The sequence below is a fragment of the Setaria viridis genome, chromosome 2, assembly GCF_005286985.2.
Source record: "Setaria viridis chromosome 2, Setaria_viridis_v4.0, whole genome shotgun sequence".
Classification (NCBI taxonomy): Eukaryota; Viridiplantae; Streptophyta; class Magnoliopsida; order Poales; family Poaceae; genus Setaria; species Setaria viridis.
In genome coordinates, this window is record NC_048264.2 from 29,088,068 (window position 1) to 29,111,393 (window position 23,326).

The window sequence follows — 23,326 nt, forward strand, 5'->3', positions numbered from 1 at the left end:
TTGCTAGTAGTAGAATTAGTAACTAATCACAACCACCTGAAGTAGTATAACGTATCTATATAGAAGAAGGGTAATTAGCCAGCTGCTATATGCTCGTACTCCATAATTGATGATGCCTTCCAGGGGTTGGATTTGGTGATGGTGGTTGTCCTTCCGTGCAAGCCTCGGTGTGACGGTGTCTAAACACTGCATGCATGCTTCGTCTGTTTCGTTCGATCACGATCACGACTGTCGTGTTTCTTCCGATGCTATCATCATTTTCAGAAGCCTAATGACGCCAAACAAGGACCGTACATTGGTTTCAGGCTTTCGGCTATGCTCGGTCCGTGAACCACTCCGAGTTGCTAATTCAAATTTTGCGCACCTTCGACGGTGTGAAGGAATGTTTGCTAACTAGTACTATTGTCTTGCAAGTTGCAACTGCAGATTAATATAATTATTCTGTTTCTGCAGAATCTTTTGACACGCACAAGTGCATTTCTTCCGGAGCAGATGCAAACATTAGTAAGATGCAAGAGCTGTGCTAACGAAAGAGTGGCGGCTCATGCATAGCTCTGAACCGTACCTCGAGATCAAAATAGATCAGCTGATGATAAAATCTTGAGATCGAGGGCTTGCACTGATGCACGTAACCATCGAGATCCATGATGCATATACACACCATGCATTCAGAGGGGACGGTGTTGTAAAGTGTTTTGTGGGCGACAACATTTGTTCATCTTTGAACTAGTCGCCTGACACTCTAATTTAATTTAGTCTCCTAACTAGACGGTGTGCCGTGAAGTCACGCAAGTTGAGATTTAACAAGCGCTCTAAGGTGATGCAAGCAGAATTAGGTTGCAGGGGCTATCTTAATCCACAGCAACCAGCCTTAACCACTAATCTGTCTGGAACTCTTTCACGATATACAATACTACCTTATACTATTGTTCGAAAAGGACTCGTATGTAAGGATCCGACGGTTGAGATTAATTGTATACTACTAAAACCTTAAGTTGTAGTATATGTAGTATGTATGAGTAGTAGGTGTAGTATAGGAGTACGATTGGAAATGTGTAAAATGGCATTCTTGGAGATCGACGAGCGCCGCAGCGTGCGGGCGGTGGCGGCAGCCGAGCGCGACGGAGCAGAGGTTTCAGGATCATTCGAGGCTCGATGTCAGGGCCCAGCAGTGATTTCTGGACGGGCAAGGTAAGGACAGGAGAATCGGGCAGCATTTTTTTCGTACATCGACGATGAGGTCGTCGAGGACGGGGAGCACGGGGCCCTCGCGGAAGTCGATCTCGTGGGCAACCGGCGACGTCAGGCTTCTCGATGCAGGGTAGGTTGAGCTCGTAGTTCTCACGATTGATGTCCATGGCCAAGATCTGCCATTCCAAGTCGAACCTGAAAAGAAAAATCAGCATTCTTTTCCATCAGTGGACCGCTGCTGCTGCTGCAATCCCAGAACAAGGAGGCAGATCTGGGAAGAAACAAAAAGAACGAATTTCAGATCTGACCAATGATTCGCATCGAACAAAGGAACACGGCAAAAAAATTCCTGAATAATATATATTGTGCTAATTACAATTTTACCGATAATGAAAAATAACCTATACTCTATACTACCACCTGGTAGTATTGTGCACCGTAAAAGAGCTCATAAATTAACGCGACCATCAGGACCCAAATTAGTCATACCAACCTCTCTCCACGTACATATACAATGTCTACTACAGTCTACAGATGTATAAAAATCCCATTGAAAATTATAGAAAAACGACCTTCCATCCGACTACAAAGGTCTCAATTATTTTTGGACCCAGGACCAAGGGGGTGTTTGGGAGCACTCCACTTCAGAAAAAATTCCTTCACTGCACCAACTCCAAAAATTTTGCAGCCAAACACGTCTAGCTCCAGTAACTCCGGCTCCAGGAAAAAGGTGGAGCAGGGGGGGTAGATCCACGTTTTTTATGGAGTACCTCAAGAGGTGCTCCAAAAACCTCCTTTTCAGACCTCCTCATGGAGTTGGGGTTATTTACCCACCATTACCACTGGTTACACAAGTTACCGATTCGTTTCTAATTTTTCTATCTCCTCCCTCGTCTCCGTTTCCTTCTCCCACGGGCACCCTCCCTCGTCTCCGTTTCCTTCTCCCACGAGCTCCCCCGCAGCGGCGTGGTCGGGGCGCAGGCCGGCCGGGGCGAGCTCCCCCGCGGCGGCGCGGCCGGGGCGTAGGCCGGCCGGGGCAAGCTCCCCTGGGTGGCGCGTGCGGCCTGCAGGAGGCCGGCCGAGCTCAAGCTCCGTGCTGCTGCTCTTGCGATGTGCAAACAAGAAGAAAGATGAATTGCTTGCTTGTGTAGATGAGATGGTGTTTGAGTGGTGATTGGTTCTCGTCGGCATTTCTGATTGATGATGAAGATTGTTCTACATTTCCGATTGATGAGCAAGATTGTTCTACATTTCGCATGATAATTTCTTGTAATACATGTAGCACTGTCTAAAACTAAGAAGAGAAGAGGAGAGGAGAGAGAGGAAGAAGAGAGGAGAAAATAGAAGAGTATGACATGTGGGTCCATTCACAAAGGGTAAAATAGACCATTCACAACAAGTGCTCATGTTTTTGGAGCTGGAGCACTGCTATTAGCCAAACACGTGTAGCAGCTCCATATTTTTTTGGAGTTGGTGGAGTGGAGCTAGGAAAGTGTGGAGCTGGTGGAGTGGAGCTGGTTTTTCTGGAGTGGAGTGCTCCCAAACAGGCCCTAAAAGAGTTTTAGTCCCGAATCTAAATTTTGTAGTCTGTCGAATCCCTTTTAATCCCAATTGGTGGTCCCAACCGGGACTAAAGTGGAGCTTTTAGTCCTAGTTGGAGCCACCAATCGGAACTAAATATTTTCACGCGCCCCCCTCTCTCCACCTTATCTTCTCTCCTCCTCTCCCTTTCTCCCTTATCTCTTCTCCTATCTCCAGGCGCACAGGCAACAGCCTTTCTCTTCTTCCTTATCTTCTCTCCTCCTCCTCTCCCTTACAGGCGGAGCGGTGGGGGGCACGAGCGGGCAGCCTGCTAGTGGCGGTGGGAGCGGCGGGCGGCCAGGCCTTTGGCCGGGGCGCGGCTCCCTGCGGCCGACGCGATCCAGGCCGGCCTCCAGCAGGCGAGCTGGCGTGGCGTCGGCGGACTCAGGCCTGGCATTGTTGAGGTGGAGCTGCAAGGGGTAGCGGCAGTAGCAGGCAGGACGGCGGGCGTAGCCTTTTTTTATTTTTTTTTTGAACCTTTTTAGTGCTAGTACCAACTGGGACTAAAGAGGGGGTCTTTAGTCTCGAAAGATTAATCCAGGTTGGATTTTCAAGACCTATACGTCTCTCCAACCAGAACTAATGCTCAGTTTTCTATCAGTGTTAGATACACCTGAGATACAAAAAGTCCAAGCCTTGAATCATTGATATATCATGTGTATAAACTAGTATGTACTTTATGAGAACGTCTCGGCACCAAGTTATTGAAATTTCACAAACAATATCTGTCCTGTGGAAGGCGTCGTCGTCCCAGCTACAACTTCGGGACGTAGCAACCCCACTTCTATTGAGGTTAGTGTTTGGGGTTGGAGAGTTGGAGAGAAGCCATGGGTAGCACCGTGGCAATGCTGGTGGCACCCAAGCAGTAGTAGTAGCAGATAGCAGTAGGCAGTGCTAGCGAAGGGATGACCAAGCACCTCCCAGGGTCAGTAGCGTAGCAAGGGTTTCAAGTTAGGTGGTCCAGCTTAACATTTTCTTTAACACTACAAAGAGATATGTAATATCTCTCCACTCCTTTGCGCGGTTAGAGAGGATGAACGTGCATGCTGATGCAGAACAACGAAGGAGCGATGCTTCTATTTATGGATCGGAACATCAGAATAGGATGGAATGGGCTTGGGCTAGATTTCTAGGGTGGTTCCTAGACCATGGGGACCACCCTCTAGCTCCACCCCTGCCCGGAGTTTTAGTGGCATGAAGATGTGGGACGACGATCCGGTGCAGTACTACACCGGAGCATGGTGCAAAGATGTGGAGGAGAGTATGGAAAGGTGGAGCGACAGCGAGTGAAGGATGTTGGGAGAAACCTAGCTTTAATTAAGCAATTGACAAGCAATTCTATTCGACCGATTTTTCTTTATCGAAATTCAAAAAATATACAAATTTGTTGATTGGTTGTATATACCTCAAATATTTTGTTGGGTAGCTGTGAAAACAATATCGGTAATGCTAAATAATAGATGTCCAGAATCTTACAAAAATCGGACGATATATGTTACAATAGTTAAGTATGGATGTTGCAACTATTATTTCTGCATGTTTCACAGTGAATGCTGCATGAAACATAGTGTGGATGTTGCGACGGGAATTTTCTATCCCAGAGTTGAACGGCATAGCCATTTTTACCGATTATTTTTTCATGTTACAAACAGCAACCACTAATGTTGCACTAGGAGGCTTTTAATGTTGTAACGGAGCGTCCAATGGAAAAAATTCTATCGGACGAATATATAAGTTCAATGCTAAAAAGAGATAACATGATGAACGGATTTACCCGTGCTAGCCATTTAAGTAGTTCCAAGATATTTTTACAAAACCTTTGTAGGAATTGGTATGGATCCCCCACCAAGTGTTTGGAGGTTAATTAAATAAAAATTGATGTATTTACTGAAATATTATGTTTGCAGAATGGATCTTACTCCTTCCGTCAAAAAACAAGTCATCCTAAGAATTTTAGAAAAAATTAACAATAAAATAACCTCGATTGCCCTTATTTATTAGTCATATTTGAGGCTAATTGACTGTTGCATGCCTACATGCACATGCACACATGCCAATAACAACTTGTTTTCGAGACAAATTTTGAACTGCAGAATGCCTTATTTTTTTGGGACGGAGGGAATATGCTAGTTCATTCATAACATAAACTATAAACTATAGTATTTGGTTGCTATGATCTGGTCTTCTCTTGCGTTGCCACCTCGCAGGAGACATATATAGAAGTGCTATAAATCGAGGGAATGGGGAGGTGATGCGGGTCATTTATTTGTCATTCATTTGTGAAAAAGTCACGATTGCCACAGGGTCCAAAACTACTTGCAAAATCAGCCAAGGATGAAATCTGCACCGGCATACTGCAACGGCTAGAGAACTAAATCCAATAATTGGAGACAACATAGATCCCCCCCTCGGCAATTGGCATTCCAAGCTAAATACATGGATGCCGGTAGGTCCCATCCATACCTCTGAACTTCAGAATAGCACACATGCATGACGAAACAATTCTAGAAGATGATCAAGAATTGCCTAACGTCATATATTTAGAACAGATGAAGTATATCATTATATGTAATTCAGAATATATACAGACAGATACATTGTACAGGTACATACACAAGGGTGGACTCAATACGTCTGAAGAAACAGACGTAATAACGCAAATAGTAGTACATACAGTAGCACGTATATGTACATGCATGGCAACAAATCGACAACGACCACTACGGAACTCCGCACATACCGGCTGAACTAACCATGTGGCTCACAACATGCCGCTCACTAATCATTGTGTGGTTGACATGTGGGACCTCGGCTCACGTGTCTTTAACTGTCAAAGAACCACCCAGGAGCATTCCACGCTACTAGCCTGACCGCCTGGTCGTGCATGGACAGATGGACTCGCGTTGTATTATTGTTGCGGAGCTAGCTTACAATTTGGAACTTGGCACCAGAATTCAGAAAGTCCTGAAGGAAAGGAAAGCCCTCGTAGTCGAGCAGCTGCGGCAGCCGATCAAATGTGTCTGAGCTCAGCTCGTCGCAGAGCAGCGATGCTTGTCGCAGTGGTCCTGGACATGTTCACTTCAATTTATAAGCCGGCTGAAAAGTTGAAACGGCTAATTTGTTGTGATTTGTTGTAAGAGGAAAATACTGTTGGCTGATAAGCGAGATACTGGTGTCGCTGCCGATGCATGGTCCGACACCGAATAGTCGTCGTTGATCCTTGTGTGCTCACTTAATTGTCGGCCGATCGTCTTCCCTACTAAGTCCACACGTAACGTATTACTCTGCATATACCGGATGCTGTTTTTTGTACGGAACTCGGAATGTTGCTTCTGGCGGGCCAGCAGCTTTGAACCAAAGGAGATTAGTCCCGCAAAAATCAGAGCAAAGAGCACTGGGCTTGGAAAGGATTCATGGGCCCTGGAATGTAGGCCTGTGGGTCGGTAAAAAGACAAAGAATGAAAGCAAACAGACAAAAGAAAATGGCCCATGCAGGTCTCGAACCTGCGACCTTCGCGTTATTAGCACGACGCTCTAACCAACTGAGCTAATAGGCCATGTTGTTATAATTACATTTCATTAACTATACAAGGATGCATGTCCATCCCTAGCTCGCGCAAGGAAAAGGAGTAAATCTTGGGCCTTCGTGCCATAGCTGATTTATATTTACTAGTACCATGTTTCTCTAGTAAATGAGACCAACGACTTAATAAAAATTAAAAAGGATTTCATCAGGATATTTACGTAGAGATGATGATCACGGTTGGGGAAAACGCCTTCAGCATCAGGTCCAAACCTCCCTTTAGTACCGGTTGGGGACACCAACCAGTACTAAATTCTTTTTTATTTCTTTTCTTATTTTTTTCTATTTCTTTATTCTATATTAATATTTCATATTTATTTCTTTTACGTATACTAGTTCTAATACGCAATATATATAAAGTTGTATTTGATCTATAATATTACATTTGAGATAATATTATACAAAGACATATTGTGTATACACATATATGAATAATATTACATTGCATCAACTCTCCAAGTTCAACATTTTGGATCAACTATTTTTGAACCCGAGTCCTGACGATGATGCAGATTTGATCCATCATTATGGAACTCTCCCTTGGGATTTACTACCTCATCCAGAAGAAATCCACTGAGTTGTTCTTGAATTGCCCTGATTTTTTCTATCTTGAGGAGTTCTTCCTTCATGTGCACAATCTATGTCATTAGCAAAAGTTATTATATTAGATCAATGGATCTACACAATTAAAACTAATTTATTGTTAAGAAATGTGTATACGTATTTTGAATTCGTTCAGTTATACGCTTGGGACCTACAAAGCCATGGATGAACTCACATATGTAGTATCTGCATAAATTATTCCCCGGATTCTGTCTCAAGCACTATATATATGGCAAAAGAAGTTATGAAATATTTGTTGTGTTCAAGGAAGTGACACGAGATGTGAAAATTCAATACATACCGAGAATTCGGGGTGGATATGAAGTTGCTTCTTTAATTCAACCGAGTGATGTGGACGGAAGCGATCCCATGCTCTGTTAAGTATGTCTATGAGGTCGGTGTGTTGATTTCTTGGTCTCCTTAGAGAGTCTAGGATATATACCATGCTTCGATAAATGACTACAATAATATTTACATTAAATTGCTAGTAAATCACAATAAAAAAGAATGAATAATTAAAACTTATACATTTTGTAACAATAATTGACTACGGAACGAATGACTAATATTTATACATTTTGTAACAATAATTGACTACAAAGAAGAATGGCTACAACTTATACATTTTTTAAAAATAAATGACTAAAAAAATGACTAATACTTATATAATTTTTTTTCAATAAATGACAATAATATGCACAATAAATGATAAAGAATTATTCTAAGTAGTAGGCATTTTACAATTTCTAGCACTATTGATATATTTTCTACCACTATTCCACTAATTTCTGGAGCTAATAAAACAATGCATGGCAATAATGGACATTAATTTCCTAGCACTATTTATAAATTTTCTAATTTTCTATATTCACCACACTACTTATACATTTTTATATTTTTTATTTTTTATAACACAATTTCTATATTCACCATACTACTTATAACACAATTTCTTTATTTCCTAGCACTATTTTTTTTATTTCCAACCAATAATTTACTTTAATTTCCTAGCACTATTTCTTTATTTCCTAGCACAATTTTAACACCATTTCTACGCTTTTCTATTTTTTTAATTTTTTTCCTAACACCATTTCTATACTTTTACTAGCAATATTTAAAAAAATTTTATCCATAATCCTAAAAATAAAGAAATTTAAAAGAACATATGACGTCAGCACGGCTGCAGGCTTACGTTAGTAGAGACGGCGCCCGTGGCCGGGCGATCCTTTGAAGCGCAGTGCTGGTGGAGGAGGGGTGCACGACGTCGACATGGAGGAGGGACGCGCAGCGGAGGCACGACAGGGGTTATGGCTGGGGCACGCCGCGGCATCGGAGTCATCGGAGAAGGCGGTGGAGGCGCGACGACAAGGATGGCGGCGGCGTGGATGAGGGAGGATGTTGGGGCGGTGGCGGCGGAGGATTCGGGAGGAGAGGGTCGGCATTGTGGGCGATTTTTGGTAAGTGTTGGGGAGGAAGGCACGCGGTGGGGCTTTTACCCCCAGTACAGGTGCTAGCTAGGAAGTGGTACTAAAGGCCTTAGTACCAGGTGCTGGCTAGCATCGGTACTAAAGGTCGACCTTTTAGTACCGGGTCCAGCCACCACCCGGTACTAAAAGGGGCAGAGCGCGCTAAAGCGAAACTGCCCTCCTTTAGAACTGGGTGTTTTTATCACCCAGTACTAAAGGGCATTATAGCCCACTGTTTTGGCTTCCCGCCTAAATATTTTTTTTTATTTTCTTTCTTTTACAATTGCTATTATATTATATTGCATAGTAAATCAAATAGCATTCATAAAAATTGCAAAAATAATTTGTTAGCTTGATGTTGATTAGATATACACTATAAAAATATTAGATGCAGTTAAATATCAAACATAGTAAAATTATTAATTTTAACTTAGTAATAGGTTATAATGGTCATAATGCTTATAAAAAATAGTTTTCACCATGCAAAAATTTAGAAAAATAATGCCTCTAGTGTTATTAACATGTTTACCATGAGTTAGTCATGTACTTGTTTAATTGTACGTAAATTTATTATTTAATATTTAATGGTGCTAAAAAATTAAATATTTAATATTTTAACCATGCAAAATTAGTTCTTGTTTAATAGGGTGAGATTTTTTGCAAATAGTATTATTACTAAACTCATCGAATACATGGCATATCATTACAATGTGTTATTACGTTAATGTGTCACTTGACCACAAAACACAACATAATGGTTCTAATACATTACACATCATCATCTAGCAGAACGTTAATAACCTTCATCTTGAGAAAGGTCCCTTGGTTTTGATCGCGGCGTAAGTATGGAGTGTCCTCTTTGGCTAACAGGATGCTTGGGTCAACCTTGATTGAAAATGTAGGAAGATCATCGAAATGATCATAATCTTCTTAAATGTCAGTCTTGTCCTTAACTCCAATAATTTTCCTATTCCCTGGAAGAACTATGTGGTGTTTGGCTGGTCATCTAACTTATTAGCACCTTTTTTTATTGGTTTGCTTGACATGTCCTTCACGTAGAAAACTTGAGTCGCATTATTGGCTAGGACGAATGGTTCATCTTTGTATCCAATGTTGTTGAGGTCCACAATTATCATCCCATAGTTGTCTGTTGTTACGCCTCCTCCAGTAAGTTTCATCCATTGGCACCGAAACAGAGGGATTTCGAAGGTCCATAGTCTAGTTCCCATATCTCCTCAATGGCACCATAGTATCTGTCTTTTTTTCCATTGTTGTCTATTGCATCTATATGGACACCACTATTTTGGTTTGTGCTCTTTTGGTCTTAGACTCTCATGTAAAATGTGTAACCATTTATCTCGTATCCTTGGAATGTCGATACTAAGATAGATGGACCCTAGCCAACCATGCTAGTTGTTCTTCAATCGTGTCATCACCCATCAGTCATCGCTGTAATCAAGAGGCGAAAGTGTCAATGTGATGACGTGTGTCGGATTTAGTAGTCGGGAAGTCTACCAGGGGGTTACCCAAGTGGTAAATTTGTAGGTAAGGAGGATTGCGAGATCAAAAACTTGAAGGTAATCACGAGAACACAAAGGTTTAAACAGGTTTAGGCCTCCGAAGAGTAATACCCTATGTTCTGTGTTTTGCTGATTTGTATTGCTAGTAAGGTATGAGGAGAGTTAATGTGCCCTCGAGAGGCGCCATTGGCCACCTTATATAGGCTGACGTCCTAGGGTTACAAGTCTATTTGAATCTAATCTAGTTAGTTGTTGCATGGAAAGCAATCCGAGTCAGATTACAACAAGTATTCCTTAATATCTAGACTGATTTGAATCACCCAGCCTCCTTGACTCGCGCTCCAAGTATCTTCACATCCTTGGCCTGCACATTTCGGTCGGGCGGGCTCACTTGCCAGGGCCGGCCAGTATCCTAGTCGGTGGGGACCCATGGGGTACCCATATGTAACGACCAACCCCTAATCTTTCCCAGTAGGCTTGATCTCAGCCCTTAAACCTCAGTCAGTTGCTCTGTTGACCGCACGAAAGTGCTCAGTCTTCCGCCAGCTCCGACCCCTGAGATCCGACCCTTACCGCTTCGTTCCTTTTTTTTTCTTTTTCCGACCCTGGCGAGTTCAGCCCTCCGTCGGATCTTGCGAATCTTCCTCACCCGTCCGATCTTTTCCCCGGTGGACCCGCGAGATCTTTCTCCAGATCCCCCGCATCAGCCGCACTCGAGTTGCATGGCCGCCTCAGAGTTTTCCTGCCGCGTGGCTCGCCTTCTCCGACGCCACCGCTCAGTTTTGTCTCTGGCAAGCGACCGAGTGGGTTCCCGCGCCCTTTTTCCCAATAGCAGCGGAAGCCCTCTACACCCCTTTCTGCAGATCCTCGCTCCCCGCGCCCATCATGACGATACCAGATCTCGGCCCCGGAGACAGATGTCGCCCGTCTTTTCCGTCCTTTCCAGCAACAATTGCGCCGCCCGGTCGTCGCTACACGACGATTCCCCCACCGCCAACCCCGACCGCGGCCGCGACAGTTCCTTTCCCCGCCCTGTCAGACGCCGCCTGACAATCTGTTGTTCCGCGCTCTCCCCCGCGCCGCGTCCGCTTGTTCTCCCACCTGTGCGCCCTCGATCCTAGCGCCGTTTAACCGGTCACTTCTATCACCTCTCCCGCACGACGACGCCCGCTTTCCGCCAAATCTCAACCACCGGTCTACCCGCGCCTACGCCGCCCTGACGGAGTAGCGCAATGATCGCTGGCGTCACCCCCGGAGTTCTGTTGCACCGCCCGGTTTGCTCAATCGCCGCCACGGCAGAGCACTCCATTGCTTCTCCCCGGCCTTCGTGCCGCTTCCCTTCTCTCTCTCCACGACGTTTCCGTTCCTCTGCCCTAGCAGCTATAAAAGGAATGCCCCCGTCGCCGGAGTTCCCTCCGCCTTTGTTGCCCTTAGTTTCCTCTAGCTCCCTGCTCGAGCTCCTAGCGCCATCCGCCCAGTCTTGAGAAGTTCTTCTCCCAGTTCCTTCTCAGTTCATCCAAGTCACCAGCAGCGTGCTCCCTTCTGCTGCGTAAGAGCTCTCTTGTGATCCGCAAGGAGCACCGCCGCAGGAGCATCGCCGGCCTTAGTCCCTGCTCAAAGCTTTAGTTCCGCGCCCAAGTCTGCCTCTTCCCGACCCCAAGCTTTCCTTTCAGGAAGAAGGTGAGTGCCGACCCTAAGTCCGCTTCGCCCGACCCCTCCTATCCGCCCGACCCCAGTTCCATCTCGTCCGACCCTGTCTGTTCGCCGACCCTTGTCCGCCTCGCCCGAGGGCTTGGCTGTGATCTTTTTCTTCAACTTGAGGGTGTAAGTGTAAAACGTGGGAACCCTTCAGCGCCTACGTCTGAGGATCCCAGTTATCACATCCTCTAGTTCAAGGATCAGACCACTAGTCTCCTTCCCATCCTTACCTGTTGATCATCATCAGCTCTCTCAAACAGCCTCCACCTCCTGCTCGTTGTCGCAAGTTTCTGGGCTCAGGAGAGCCAGTGTTGCTGTCAAATCAAAACGTTTAAGCTAACCCTTGCTTTGCATTCGTGTAGAGCTGCATCTCGCCGACGGCTTCTACGAGCTGCACCCGGCACCCGAAGAAGAAGCTGTAGCCGAGTTCCTGCCCGCTGAAGTCGAAGCCGCCCCCGGAGTCGAGCAGTTTCCGCCCTCTTTGTTTGCAGGCAAGCCCCGGTTGCATGAAAATCCTACGTGTTTTGCCAACTTGCACATGCCTTCCGAATAGCATGTTGTGCATTTACGTTTAGGAGTTGTGTGAAACCCTAGATGCATGACTTAGTAACCCTTGATATGAGCACTAGCGGTTGGACCGAATAGCTGCAATGCTTAAATAGGAGACGGTAAAAGCCGAGTGATCTCCTGTCACTCGCGAGTTGTAGGAGTTGCATGTGTTATTCTCCTGTTACAACTATAAGGACGGTGGACGGGGCAGGGTTTGGTAACTCTTTGGTGGTTGGATGGTTGCCCCGTCTGTCTATGAAAACTTGCTAAGGCCCGACAGTGGTGGTGTTCGTGATCAAGTGTTGAAAGTACTAGCCTCATACTTAGTATGGGATGAGGAAGCCTAGTACCTGATTGAACCTAGACGTGAGCGGTCGCCCCATTGTTCTTGGAATGGAGTTTCCCCTGCTGGTTGTCGCACGTGGTGGCAAAGCGTGGTCACAGGACGGCAGAGACCGGGTCTGTGGAACCTTGCACCAAAGGAAATAGGCCCGACACGGGTTAGGGGATCGATGGGGAAGGCCGGCACAGGAAGCGACCTCCGGGTGCGCGGATGTCGTGGGGCTAGGTTCACCATGCATGGTTAAAGAACTCGAATCGATTCGTCTGCCTCTCACAGTTTGAGACTTCTTGATCGCTATGTCACCCTGAGTAAATGAGGAATCTGATGATGGCAAATGTTGTTGTTTCTATTAACACACTTGTTTGGCTCGATGTTGGCTTAGAATAGGTTGCACAACCTAGACTGGTAAGTAAATCTAGAACCGGAGCTAAAACTTGAAAATAGGTTACTTAGTGCTTTGGCAAAACAAACCCCTCAGCCAAGAAGCCTTGCATGTCTAGTTGGAAGAGTAGTTGGCTCCTCCCCGGTTAAGTCTTGTTGAGCTTAGTAGCTCAGCCTTGTTGTGGCTCCTGTTTTTCAGGTGAAGTTGCCGTTCCCGACCCCTCCCTTGTTGGCGCTTGGCCGCCCCAGCTTCCGCCAGGCTGGACGGTCGAGTGGGACCCCTCCTCGGACGGCGAGGAGAGGAATCAGTGATGTTCTGGCTGGCCTCGCCCGGACGTCCGACCCCGACGAAGTCTTCCGCTAGTGTTTTCTCTGTTGTTCTTTGGTTATAAAACTCTGGTGTTAATTTTTATGACCGAACTCTTGAGTAAGACTGCTTAAACTCAGTGGACTGGTTGTATTCTCTGTAACCGCTCACCTTCGTGTGGGTCTGCTGAACTCGATCCTGTTTAAAGTGGTTAAATCGGAAGAAGTCCGACGGTGCTTCGTGTTAGCTCGAGTTAATCAGGAGTGTCGCATGTTAGGCGGCTTAACCCTGACTAATCAAGCTAATCCGAGGTGGTTCCGCCACACCATATCCCTCAAGCCCCCGAGCGATGTGTAGGGGACAGGAAGCTGAGGACATCGCAGCGAAGCCTGGAATGTGGTCGGCTGAAGCTGTGATGGTATCATAGTGACGGAGAGACTGCAAAGTGCTAAGAAAAGAAGAAAATTCAAGTGAACGTAGAGCCATACGCGCAGAGCGAAGTCGAGCACCGAGCTGATGAATGTCGGGCATCCAGTAGATCGTAGTGAAGGACATGGAGAGCGTCGCAAGACACACTCCATATGGAGTAGCCCCCGAGCATTGAAGCCATAAAAATAATTGGTCCAATGGTCAAAAAAATAACATAGCATGAATGAATCCGTATGTATGAGGACTGGTGGAGCCGCGGAAGCACGCTGACCAGAATTAGGCACCCAGCCCCCAAGCGTGAGCGCGAGGACTGGCGGAGCCATGGAGGCACACTGTGAAAAACATTACGGAAAACCCGCGGATTCCGTCCAGCGCGTGCGCCGTAATAACGAAAAATCCGCAGATTCTATCCAGTGCGTGCGCCGCAATAACGAAAAACCCGCAATTCCTTCGTTAGGTCACACCATCGTCTTCAAAAGCCGAACAGGCGTGGTCTTCATTTTTCACTTGCATTCGCCACACTCGCGTCGCCACCGCCACAATCCATGAACCCTAGGCCGCACCCGTGAACCCTAGGCCGCACCGCCGTGCTTTTCAATTTGCTCGCGCGTACTCCTCCGCCGCCACCTAAGGCAGTCGCCGCGCCGCCGTATGTGAATCTAGAGCCTCGCGGTTATTAGCGGTTATTAGATCCAAGTCCTAGGGAGCAGAAACCGAAGAGATGGCAGCGGGGAATGCACCGGATCCATCCACATACTGAATGAAATCGGTGATGACGGACGAGCACATCCAAGCGCTCGTCGACCGGGGCCTCCTCGGGCCCAGGTCCCTCCTAGAGTGGAAGGCCTGCGCAGGGCAAGAGTTCCCATCCAAGGACAAGACTGAGGCAGTTGTTTTTGCGGCATTCTTCGAGTGTGGGTTCAAGGTCCCGATAGGTGATTTCTTCTGGGGTCTTCTCAACTTACAAGATTGAACTAGTACATCTCAATCCTAACTCGATTTTGGATATTGCCATCTTCATTCATCTGTGCGAGGCATACCTTGGAATCCCCCCCTCCCCCCCGACTTCAATCTCTGGAGGTATTTGTATACTCTGAAGATAGTGGCGATGAAGGGCAAGAAATAGAGGATTGTTGGTGGGTGTGGATTTTTGCTCCAACCCAAAAGGATGCAAGAGTACTTCGACCTCGAGTTGAAGGAATCCAACAAGGGCTGGCACAAGGAATGGTTTACGGTCACCAATTAGAAGCTTGAGTTCCCACCGCATACCGAATATGCTCCAGTTACTATGCCCGAGTAGTCGAACCAGCTAACTTTGGAAGATATGGTGTAGGTGAAGCAACTCTTGGAGGAAATCGCCGACCTGAAAAGGCGTGGGCTCACAATCGGGGCTATGAGCATCAACTTCTATCGGAGGTTGACACAACCTGTCAAGGATAGGGTCCATACGACATATGAATACATAGGACCACTAGATCCAACTCGAGAGGCGCAATGAAAGGTGACCAAAGAAGAAGTCGCCAACCGGGTATGCGAGTTCTTTGGTGGTGTCATCAAGAATATGTGTTGCCTCACGTATTCCCTCAAGAGGCCGGCTGACCCAGTATGATCTTAACTACATGAATTTGGCGTTCCCATTTTACTTTTGTGTTGTCTCTGACTAATCTTGTTGATTGACCAGAGCTGCGAGTTTGAGTTCTTTTGCCAGGCACCGCTTCTTGAAGGGGTAGAGCAACAATGACCCAAGGTCCGCCTAACCACCGAGTTCGACCAGCCGCCTACCGCCCTTGATTAGGAGTCGAACTCCTCCATTGGGTCGGACGAAGATGTGTCAGATGAGGTCGGCCGGGCCAAGAACTCTACACCAGTTGGACGCTAAACATGACAGGCCGTGAAGAAGCTTCTCTCCTCCAAATCTCAAAAGTTGAGCGGCAAGAGGAAAACGGTGGCCGGTAAGAAAGAGAAGGCTGCCTCGAGCATAGCTTCCGCTGGCAGATCAGGCAGCGAAGCAGATGAGGAGTTGGACGCGCCTAGCTCGACCGCCAGGAACAAGAAGACCGAGCTCCTTGATACGACCGCGGACAACGCGGAGAGGATCAAGGAGATGCTGAAGGCAAAAATCTGCGGGGGCCGAGCGAAGATGTGCTGTCGCCACCACCTCCCTTGCGTCCCAAGTTCTGGGTGAAGCAGAGCACCATGTAAGTGCCACTTAGGTATCTGTCTTGTGGTTCTTTTGCTGCCTATCTTTCTTAAGTTGCCTCTTGGACCGACGATATAGGAAGGTGGTGCTAGGTGATGAATCTGGTATGCAGCTGATTGTTGGCTTGTCCCATGCCGATGGGGCGAGTGGTCGCGTCCTGAAACAGTCCTCGCTTCCAGAGGCCGGGGGGGATCAAGATAGTCGCACCAGAGGACAAGCTGTACCAATCCTGGTGCCGCAGCAAGGCGTAGTCGGGGATATTGCGGCTTCAAGTGTAGTTGTTGCGGACGCTACTGTAGTCGGCTTTAGGGCCAAGCAGGTGTCTGGTGAGAGAGTCCGAGCTGAGCCTCACCTGGAAGAGTTGCCCAGGGATGATCCACTGCCGGAGAAGTCCACCGGGGATGCTGGTGTGGCCATGTGAGGAGGAGATGATCCCGATACCCTGGACTTTTTGGGACTAACCTTGTCGACGTGGCGGAGGACAAGAAAGATCTTGCCAAGCTGCAACAGTCATCCTCCAGGATTTCCATATTGTTATTTGTAAGTATGCCTACCAACCTAGAGAACCTACATCTTAAATCCTATTTCTTTGCGGTGCTCAGATTTTTAGAGTGTAAACAGAAACTGGCCGCGTGTGCTCATAAGAGGGCAGACGCGATTCAACAAGCTGAGGAATATCACCTTAAGGCACAACAACTTGAGGCCGATCTCAAGAAGGCCAAAGAGGATGCTGCGGAGAAACTTAAGCAAAAAGACCTGAAGGATGTTGAGTAGAAACAGATCCTTGCTGCATAGTTGAAAGGTACGTTGTGCTGACCTGTCAACTTAAGTCTGTCCTTGAAGTCTTGGTGCTGATGTGTGCTGGTTCGAATGAGCAGATGCCGAAGCAAGGGAGCAGAGGCTAAAGCGAGACCTCAAAGAATGCGAGATTGCAAATGCTCGTCTCCAGCAAGATCACGACGTGGCGGTTCACCGTGAGTACGCTGTGTCACTGAAGCTAGCTTACGAGACCAGCTTGCGCAAAGATACTGACCGCTACTTAGAAGTTGCAATGCAAAGTCTTCAACGTGATCAATTGGTGATTGCAGGGCTAGAGGCGGAGCTGGAAGATCTGTGCAGGGCGGCCAGCTATGTGATGGACATGGTCCAACCGGAAACCAACCCGACCGCGCCAACGTCACTTCTCAATCGCCTTAAGAGTGCGCCTAGTCGGCTGAAAGAGCTGCTGAAGCATACCATAGTGGAGTGCGTCAAGAATGTCTTAGAAGTATTAAAGACGCACTTCCCGCAGATTCGTTTGGAGCGTGCTGGTGCAGGGGTCGCGTTGGACTTCGACGTAGAGAAGCTTCTCAAACTAGCCGAAGAATTTCATGGTGTAGCAGAAAACATCATTAATGAGATGGATCTGCAAAATAAAACTTGCGGTGTATCAAACTGTGTGATAAGACAAATGATCTAATTGATTTAACATGTGCGGAAAGAAAGGGCTCCATCCCTCCTTTGGTGTATACAACGGGACAACATGTAGCTGAGGCCTGTAGCCGCTAAGCGCCAAGTCTTGCCTGACCAGTATTCTCCTAAGAATGGATCTCAAGCTTGTAGAAGGGGTGAACGCAAGGTTGTCTTGATTTTGTGAGCTAGGACGCTAACCACACGAGTTAGTCATATTGCCTTGAGAGGGGGAGGAGAAGGATGAGAGACCTAGAGGTCAACGCCTGGGGGAAGCCCCCGAGCTTGAAAGCGAGTGGTATGTTGAACAGGTCGGACAACCCCCGAGCGTTAGGAACATCTCGAGCAAGGGAACAAGAAGGAAGTAGGTACGCAAAAAACCTCAGAGGTGTTATTCATTCAACAAAAAGGGAAAAAAGAATACATAGCTTTGAGTTGAATGACAGCCCGACACGAATGCCGAGTTGGATAAGCTTTGCCCGAGTGCTTTCGTCGTCTGGTTGCTGAGAAGCTACGCAATGCTCAAAGAAAAATCCTTGATCTTGTAGTATTTGTCTTGTGAAACGTCATGGGCGCACGTCAAAGTGATATCCTACGCCCAGCCTCCGAGCCCCCGAGCGCAAGGACTAGCGGAGCCATGGAGGCATGCCGACCCAAAGTAGGCGCCCAGCCCCCAAACGAGAGGACTGGTGAAGCCACGGAGGCACGCCGAGTCGCCTCCCACACAAAGCCTCTGAGCCTAGGAGGTCGGCCTAGTGGTAGGAGGCTCGCCGAGTTGTCTATGGCATCCAGCCCCTGAGCCTGGGCGCCGGCCGAGTCGCGGAAGTACACCGAGTCGCCTCCTGCCCCAAGCCAGAGAGGTCGGTCGAGCTGTAGGAGGCTTGCCAAGTCGTCTATGGTGCCCAGCCCCCGAGCTTGAGAGCCGACCGAGTTGCGGAAGCACACCGAGTTGCCTCCCACCCTGACCCAGAGAGGTCGACCGAGTGGGAGGAGGCATGCTGAGTTGTTTCTGAGCTGTAAAAAGACAATGCAAACATTATGTAGCATAATGTAGAATATTTAATGATTGAATAACTTGGAAGTTTGATTCGTTGTAGAAGCAAACTCTTGCACATCCTACTGTTGTAGGCTAGGTAATTTTCTCGAGTAGTTAACCCGTTATGTTTAAACACCTGACGCTACCAGGGTGTTGCCGAGCGGACTTGAGCATGCTTAGCAGGAAGCGACATATGAGGATCAGGCTTCACAGATTAAGCCACATATGAGCAATCACTAAGAGGGATGGACAAGCCGCAAAGCAGTCGAAACTGTGCGGAAAAGCACCAGCATGAGTTGGGCACCCATGGGGCGTAGCCCCTGACCGCCCATGTAGTGGATGGACCAAGCTGCATAAGCAGTCGGGGTGCAACCAAGGTGGTCGGCGAAAGTCACAGAGACATAGAGGAGCTGAGGCGGTCAACGAAAGTCACGGAGATATGGAGGAGTCGAGACGTATGTAGGTATACGAAAGTTGTAAAATATTTAATTGTAAATAAAACTTAGCTTTATTGGCGTCGAGTTGTTGGCAGAGAGATGCTCTATGACGATGCGTTTGACACTAAAGCCAAATAGGACAGTTGTCGTTGAGGTCTCGACGTTGTACACGTGAACTCCCATCTAGGCGATGTAGATGTACGTGAGCCGGAACTCATGTTGATGCATGTTTCTTTAGCGATGAGATGGCCATATGAGTGTCCAAGAACGCGATGAGGTGCACACGTCGTTGCTTTCATTCCTCACATGGAGAGAGGAAAATAATTAGAATATATTTCTTTAGGTGGTTAGCCATCCAAAACATAACGTGAGTAGGAGATTAGTTTGGAATGAAGAGATAAAATAACAGATCCTTGTTTCACGGGTGATCTACTACGAACCGATCAAGAAAAAATCTGGAAAGTAAATCTGACTTCACTTATCTATTTGAGATGGCTCGTAACATTCCATCACCATGAACAGATCAAAGGTGTTGACGTGCCGAGGAACCGGCCTGACCGTCGAACGAGGTGATACCTTCGTGCGTGTGATTCGCAGGTCAGCACAGTGGGCCCTCATGGACGCAGATGACGTCGGGTCGGAGCTGCCACGCTCCGTCACGCGGGGTTGGTGTATGCGCTGAATTTAAGGAGATGACGTGGAGATCGGAGGGTGTGGGTGGGTGGGCTTCTTGTTGTCAGGGAAGATGACACGGGGGCGAGATACCATCGAGCTCGCTGGGAGGATCTCACAATCTCCCATACCTGGCGCGCCAACTGTCAGATTTAGTAGCCCGGTAGTCCACCAGGAGGTTACCCAAGTGGTAGATTTGTAGGTAGGGAGGACTGCAAGATCAACAACATGAAGGTAATCACGAGAACACGAAGGTTTAGATAGGTTTAGGGTCTCCGGAGAGTAATGTCCTATGTCCTGTGTTTTGCTGATTTGTATTGCTAGTAAGGTATGCGGAGAGTTAACGTGCCCTCGGGAGGCACCCTTGGCCGCCTTATATAGGCGGACGACCTAGGATTACAAGTCGGTTTCAATCTAATCTAGTCAGTTGTTACATGGAAAGCAACCCGAGTCAGATTACAACAAGTATCCCGCAATATCTGGACTGATTTGAATCGCCCGGCCTCCTTGACTCATGCTCCAAGTATCTTCATGTCCTCGGTCCTCATGTTCTGGTCGGGCTGGCCCACTTGCTAGGACAGGCCAGTATCTTGGTCTGTGGGGATCCATGGGGTACCCATATCCCTTAAGCCCCTGAGCGATGTGTAGGCGAACAGAAACCTGAGGACATCACAGCGAAGCTTGAAATATGGTCAACTGAAGTTGTGATGGCATCATAGTGACGGAGAGGCTGCACAGTGCTCAAAAAAGAAGAAAATTCGAGCAAACGCAGAGCCATACGCGCAGAGCGAAGTCGAGCGCTGAGCTGATGGATGTCGAGCATCAAGTAGATCATAGCGAAGGACATGGAAGGCGTCGCAAGACGCACTCCATATGGAGTAGCCCCCAAACATTGAAGCAATTAAAATAATCGGTACAATGGTCAAAAACATATCGTAGCATGAACGAATCCATATGTACGAGGACTAGCGGAACCACGGAAGCACGCCGACCAGAAATAGTCACCCAGCCCTCGAGCGTGAGCGTGACGACTGGTGGAGCCATGGAGGCACACCAACCTGAAATAGGCGCCCAGCCCCTGAGCGTGAGCGCGAGGACTGGCAGAGCCACGGAAGCATGCCGTGAAAAACATTATGGAAAACCCATGAACTCCGTCCAGTGCGTGCGCCGCAAGAACGGAAAACCCATAGATTCCGTCCAGCACGTGCGCCGTAATAACGGAAAACCCGCAGATTCCGTCACTAGGTCACGCCGTTGTCTTCAAAAGCTGAAGGGGCGCGGTCTTCTGAACGGGCACAATTATGAACATACTTTTTCAAAACTATCATAAACCTCTCTAAAGGGAACATATTGTGTAGAAATATAGGACAAAAATAAAAATCTCTTCAACAAGGTGAACTAGAAGGTAGGTCATGATATTAAAGAAGGAAGGTGAGTCATGATATTAAAAATCTCTTTCCCCGTGCTTGGTCCAAACGAAATAGTACGGCATGAATCCCAAACTGTATATGTGAGCGTGAATAGTCTTTCTGGATGAGTAATCCTTCTCATTTTTGCAAATTTAGCATGGGCAGCAAATGAAACCAGATGGCAGCTTGTTGGACTCTACCAGATTGAAAAAACCCTGCAAGTCATTAATGTACTCCATGAAACGTTCGCTCAGGTTGTACATCCATTACCGATCCATCTACAAAATATTACCGAACCAGAGATATTCTGATTATCCATAAAATTATACATGAAACATAACAAACATGATACAAATACCATCAAACAAACATAACAAATATAATAAACAACATGATATATTACAACAAACCATCTACTAAGTACTATCTGGGAGGACTTTAAGCATCCTTGGGAGGCGAAGATGAAGGTTCCGCTGACTCAGCCTCATCATGTGGTTTATTTGTCCCTCCTGCGACGGTAGTACTCAGTAGACCTGAAACACCCAGTCGGTGGAGCATAATGACCACCAAAAGGAGGTTCTTGACCCGCCGCAACAGCATATTCATGACATCTTTCCAAATAACAAAGCATTGCTCTCTCCCACGTGCTCATTTTCTTTGGCTTATCATGAAGACCTACTATGATTTTCCCCTTGCCGCGAGAGGAACGACGATCGCCCCCACCATCGCCACTACCTCCAGCAGCAGTAGCTATCTCTATGTACCATAATTTATTTAGCTCATATTTGCAAATGACTAAACTATGAACAAATTATATTTTTCCCCATAATTTATTTAGCTCAAACATAACATATAAATGAAAATTTTCTCCATTGTAACTTATTCTAAAAATAACTAATTACATATCTCTATTTCATCTTATTATCTCTATGGACCACAATTTATTTCACTTATATTTGCAAATGACTAAAATATGAACAAATTATATTTTTTCCCCATAATTTATTTAGCTCATATTTGTAAAGGACTAACTATGAAATTATTCCTCTAACCTCGTATCAATTTCTTTGACTGATACGAAACATAGCATCAAAAAATTGTAGGTTATTCATAAAATCATAAATATGAGCTCTAAATAACACATGCATAAAATGAAACTTTTCTCCATTGTACCTTATTCTTAAAATCACAAATTACTCTAGCTCTAAAGCATAAAACTTAGTATACTAACCATATATCAAGGGAGGATGAAGTTTCTAACCTTTAGACCACTTGAATGAGTGAAATCCCTAAAAAATGGTTAAAAATCCGGCAGCGTCTCCCCTATTTTGCCATGAATGGATGAAGCCCGAGCTGAATGAAATGGCTCGGGTAGGAGGAAGAAGACGCCTGATTTATAGGAGGGAAGTTAGTACTGGGTAGAGCTCCAACCGGTACTAAAGGGGGTCACAGGAGGATCAAAAATCAACCGGTACTAAGTCTCAGGACGAAAGTCAAGTTTTCCGGGTGGTGGATGCACTCGAGCCAACTTTCAAGAGTTAAATGTGAAAACATGCCATGGAGAAATTCGGTGGCTAGGTAACCCAATTTTGTTCAACGGAAAGCACAAAAGAAAAGGGAACTTCGTTGTGACTTTAGGGAATACTCTCAAGTATTTTCATACCTCCCTTTCGTCTCAGCTGGACCAGCAACCTTTGCTCGGACCACTTCTCACTCTCAGTGAATGCACTCCGAATCACCTCAAATGGCTTCTTTGACCGCTCTAGCATGAGAGAAGGGGGCAAACGCGTAGTCACAGATGACTTGCCGGCTCTCTCCATCTTCAGACTTGCCGTTCTCCGATCCGAGAGCTGCAGGCAAGTCATCCTTGGCTACGCGACGCACACACAGCTAGCCTCCCTCCCACATGCAAGAGCTAATCAAAAGATGGCAAACATCATACATGGGCCATAACACACTCACTCACAGCTCGATCGCACTGGGGTTCGGACCTTCTTGCTCTGGAGCTTCAGCTTCGGGTCTCCTCAGACTTCAGAGATTGCTGGGAAGACGATGGCTGGCGCAGCAAGCCAGCAAAGCAGCGCGGCGTGCCTCGGCTTCTCTTATATGGGGGCGTTCCGACCTGCACCGGCCGGCGGCACGAACTGGCGGTGCATGTGACATGAACATGCGCTGGTCGCGTCGACAGGATGTGCACCTATATGGCTACGGGGCCACGCCCCGTAGGAGCATGCAGCGCCATCACCTATTCACCTATCGACACGACACCACGGGGCTTGCGGCCTGCTCTTCCGTTCGAACATACAGTAGGTTCTATAAATCCTACTGGCTCCCCTGTCCTTGGGATTCGAGGGAATCGGATTGTGCTACCATTTCGAGTTGGATCTGTCTACATGTCACCCAGGTGTTTGGGCAAACACCTGGGTGTTGGGGCTATCAACGGGAGCTCCTATCTAGCTTCTGTGTACCAGA

General features: G+C 46.9%; 1 non-coding gene across 1 annotated transcript; it reads right to left on the bottom strand.

Moving 5' to 3' along the window:
- Positions 1–6,255: 6,255 nt before the first annotated feature.
- TRNAI-AAU (transfer RNA isoleucine (anticodon AAU)) lies at positions 6,256–6,329 on the bottom strand. Its single transcript has one exon. It is a non-coding gene; the product is annotated as a tRNA-Ile (tRNA).
- Between the last annotated feature and the right edge of the window lie 16,997 nt (positions 6,330–23,326).